The 4,700-nt window shown below is 40.1% G+C and overlaps 1 long non-coding RNA gene across 1 annotated transcript; it reads left to right on the forward strand.

The window, feature by feature from the left end:
* Positions 1-1,632: 1,632 nt before the first annotated feature.
* On the forward strand, positions 1,633-2,015 carry LOC113225179. Its single transcript, XR_003309806.1, has 2 exons — positions 1,633-1,757; positions 1,834-2,015. It is a non-coding gene; the product is annotated as an uncharacterized LOC113225179 (long non-coding RNA).
* Positions 2,016-4,700: the final 2,685 nt, after the last annotated feature.

The following is a 4,700-nucleotide window of genomic DNA, read 5'->3' on the forward strand; positions in this document are numbered from 1 at the left end:
CTAAAAAAGTGAGCTACAGTTTACATAAAGTGCATAAATATTCAGCATACAGCTCAATGAACTGTAAAAACCAAGGTATAGGCTGGGCACGCCTGCAATCCCAGCAAGTTGGGAGGCCAAAGTGGGAGGGTCACTTAAGTCCAAGAGTTTGAAACCAGCCTGGGCAACATAGCAAGACCCTGTCTCTACAAAAAATTTACAAATAATAATAATAATTAACCAGGCGAGGTAGTACATGCCTGTATACTTGGGAGGCTGAGGCCTGACAGTCACTTGAGCTCAGGAGGTCCAGGCTGCAGTAAGCTACGATCGTGCCACTGCACTCCATCGTAAATGAGACCCTGTCTCCCAGAAAGAAAAAAAAAAAAAAAAGGATATACAATATTTACATTACTCCACAGATTTCTTGTAATCCAGGATATATAACATTTACATTACTCCACAGACTTTGTGTAATCCATCCCAACAAATATTCCCCTTCTAAGTATAACCCCTGTGTTGACACCATGAATTCCTTTTGCCTGTTCTTGAACTTTATATAAATGAAATAATGGAGTATTGATGTGGACTTTTGGGTCTGGCTTTTTTCATTCAGCAAGTCTGCAAAATTTGTTCATATTAATTCACCTATCAGTCTTTTGTGTACTTTTTGCTAAGTAATATTTTATTGTATGAATATATCACAAGTTATTTTTCCATTCACCTATTAATATACACCTGTCTTGTTTCTGGGTTTTAACCACTATGAATAAAACTGCTATGAACCTTCTTGTACATATTTGTAATTGTTTCTAGAGTTTTAATTTCACCTTTTTAAAACCTGAAAGATAATTTTTAAAACACTGATTTTCTGAACTATTTAATGGATGTCTGTCTACACAATTGCGTGTTGTGTCTCACACTGTTGCTTTGGGTTCACATTATTCTCTGCTGAGGTGTCTCCTTTAATAGGGAATGTTGGTGGCTGGTGCATTCCTGATGTCTTAGTTTTGTCCTTCTTCTTGAATAATGACTTGAAAAATGATTTATATTACCCTCAACACTGTGAAGATACCACCTCATGGTCTTCTAGTTTCTGTTATTGCTGATGAGAAGCATGGGGCTGTGTAATTCTTATTCCTTTTTAGCTAATCTGACTGCTATTTCTCTGGTAGCTTCTAAGGTTTCCTCTCTGGAATTTTTATTCAGCTGTTTCATTATGTTATTTCTAGGTGTGATTTTATTTTTATTTAACCTTCTGGCATGGGGAGAGCACTTTTGATCTAAGGACTTGTTTGTGATCATGGAACATTCTCAGCCATCATCTCCTCAAATATTGCTTCTTTGTTATTTCTTTTCACGATTCTCTTCATTATTCCTTTTATTGCCTGCAAAATTTCTATTAGGTATGTAAGTTCTTCATTTATTAATCTGTAGATCTTAAATATATATATTTTTTAAATAGTTTAATAATATTTTATTATTGCAATCGTGTAGAATGAATTTATCTTTTGACTGTTGATTTTGTTGGATGCCTTTGTTAATTGTTTTTCCATATTTTGGAATTTTGGCTTAATCTCAATGGAATTTTGGATAATTTATCTCTCTCTCTGTCTCTCTCTCTCTCTCTCATTTCCTCTCACTCCCCTTTCACAATTGACTTCACCACTGGCCCAGGTCTTGTACTGAGGACAAGGAAATACTGCCCCATAATGCTGTTGAGAATATTTAAGAGCAGTCAGGAAACCTTTGTGGCTTGGTTTTATTGCAGCAAGTGTGTGTGTGCTATTTATACTGGCCTGTTTTTATGTTTTCATTTGTTTTTATATGTTTTAATGTTTTGTTATATTTCAGCAAAGAGGAGGACCTTAAGTCCTGAACTTCCAAGGCCAACTTGACCGGAAACCCTCCAGTCTTCAATCCATAGAAACCTGACTTCCGTCCCCACCATGCCTAGAAAACTACTTTTTCAAAGAACGTTAGTGGTCACCACATTAGTAAAGTATTAATAAATAAACGTCTTTTAGTTCTAATCACGCTTGGCCTTTTGGCATGCTTCCTGACTATACTGCATCCCCCACAAATGCTCTGTTCTTTTGGCTCCCACAATAGCACACACTTTTTATTTTTAGAAGGTTGTGAAATACGCAAAACATAAAACTTATTATCATAACCATCTTTAAGTTCACAGACCAGTGGCATTCCATACATCCCTACTGCTGTGTGGCCATAACCCATCACCACCATCTGTCTCCAGAACTCTTTTTATCTTGCAAAACTGAAACTCCATACCCATTAAACAACAATTCCCCATTGCCTGCTGCCCCTAGCCTCTGGCAGCCACCATGCTACTTTCTGTTTCTTTTTTCCAAGACTGAATCTCCCTCTGTTGCTCATGCTGAAGTGCAGTGGTACGATCACAGCTCACTGCAACCTCCAACAATCCTCCTGCCTCAGCTTCCTGAGTAGCTGAGACTACAGGCATGCTACACCTGGCTAATGTTTTTAGTTTTTGTTTTTGGCAGAGATGGGATTTTACTATGTTGCCTAAGCTAGTCGTAAACTCTTGGCCTTAAGTGATTCTCGACCTTGGTCTCCCAAAGTACTGGGATTACTGGCATGAACCACCATGACTGGCCTCTACTTTCTATGAGTTTGACTGTTCCAGATGCCTCCTATGAGTGGACTCATACAGTATTTGTCCTTTTGTGACTGGCTTTTCACTTAGTGTAATGTCCTCAAGGCTTACCTTTGTGATAACACATCTTTCTGCTGACTTCTTTCCAGTCCCCCTTCTGACTTCTTTCTAGTCCCCTCTTTGTTCATCCATGTCTTCATATTGGTCTTCCTCAACGTTCCCTCCCGGACCCTCTTCTGTCTTCATCATCCCTACCCCTGGGTAATCTTCACTCTCATGGTATCAACTACCATCTCCATGGAGGGGATGGGCCTGTGTTTCTAGCCCAGACCTCTCCCTTAGCTCCAAGCTTTGCATCTCCAATTGTCTGTGGGACACTTTTTCTTGGATGGTTTGTAGGCACCTCCAGATCAGCATGTCCCAAGTTCAATTCCTCATATCTTTCTTCCCCCATAAATAAACTGCTCATTCTCTAGGTTTCCTGTCTCATTAATTGACACCATCATCTACCCCAACCCAATCTACAAATAAAGATGTCATCTGTGACTCCTTTCTGCTTCCCTTAGCATTCCCTCCAGAGTAAGCCAGTCAATTCCTATTTCATAAACATCCCTGTATCTAACCCATTCTCTCCAACCTACTGCATGTAACCTACAACAGACCACCACTTTTCTAGCCTGAAAAACGGCCTTCCACCTGGCTTCTGTGCCTCCAGATCTTATGCCTTCCTCATTTGTTCTCCAAACTGTACTTCTCAAATGCATATCTGATCATTATTTTCTGCTTAAAACCTTCAGTGGCTTCCCATTGCCTTTGACAAAATAGCCAAACTTCTTGGCCTGGCTCCTCTCTGCCAATCACGAACCCATCTGCAGTTCGTGTTCCAAAAATGAAACGCCCTAGAACAAGATGTCCATCATTTCTTTCCGGGGTCAAGAGAAGAGCTTAGAAGATAAATTCTAGGAGATGATGCCCTCATTCCTTTAGGGAGGCAGATAATTGGATGATAACTAATTAGCATACATGTACTGGTAAAGTCAGCACGTGACCTGGTGAGCTGGCGCCAAGATGAGCTGGTGAGCTGGCACCAAGATGAGCTGGTGAGCTGGCACCACGAGGCCTGTGGTGCCTTACACAATGAACACGCAGCCTGACAGGAGCTGCAGTCTTAGGTATGACGTGAGAAGGATTGCCCCCTTCTGGCTGTGATTCTGATTGTCCCTGAGTTTTTCTGTTCCCTAGCATGATTAACTCACTGGGACATCTTTATTAGAGCTGGATCCATGGTTACAGTTTATAAAGCAATGAGAACAAATTTGAAATCTTAATAATGTCCATTCCAGGAAAAAATTAACCACTTTAAGAATTGGAGGGGGAGGGATGTAATTTTCTACTTCATTGCATGGGTTTGGAGTATAGCTGAGAGCTATTTGGTGTGTGGAAGTTATTTCAGGATGATTCGATGATGAGGTAGCCTGGCTGAAGCTCTGGAGAGCTGGTTTAAAGAAGAAAACAAAATGAAAAAAGAAAAATTATTTTTACATAACCTTTTTTAAAATGGGAATTTAAAACAACAAAGTTTTGGGGTGTTTTTTTTTTTTTTTTAGTTTGTTTTGTTTTGCCTGGTTTTAGTTTACCTATTCCTTTGAGAAGCTGTAGAAAGACTTTTATCCTGGAGAGGCTCAAATGCAAAGCTAGATCAAATTTTCTATAATTTCGAGGTATCTGTGGAGTCTTTGGAGCGGTTTTATAAATTCGCAGGGCTCATGAGCTTCAGAACCTCTGTCTGGGAGTTCAGTGAGAAATGAAAAGATGGAGTCTATTTGGGGAGGATCGTAAACACTTTTTTTTCTTTCAAAGATAGGGTCTTGCTCTGTTGCCCAGGCTGGAGTGCAGTGGCATGATCATAGTTCACTGTAGACTCGACCTCCTGAGCTCAAGCAATTCTCCCGCCTCAGCCTCCCAAGCAGTTAGGATTACAGGTGTGCACCACCATGCCTAGCTAATTATTTTTAATTTTTTTGTAGAGATAGGGTCTCACTGTGTTGCCCAGGCTGGTCTCAAACTCCTGGGCTCAAGTGGT

This window comes from Piliocolobus tephrosceles, chromosome 18 (genome assembly GCF_002776525.5).
Source record: "Piliocolobus tephrosceles isolate RC106 chromosome 18, ASM277652v3, whole genome shotgun sequence".
NCBI lineage: Eukaryota > Metazoa > Chordata > Mammalia > Primates > Cercopithecidae > Piliocolobus > Piliocolobus tephrosceles.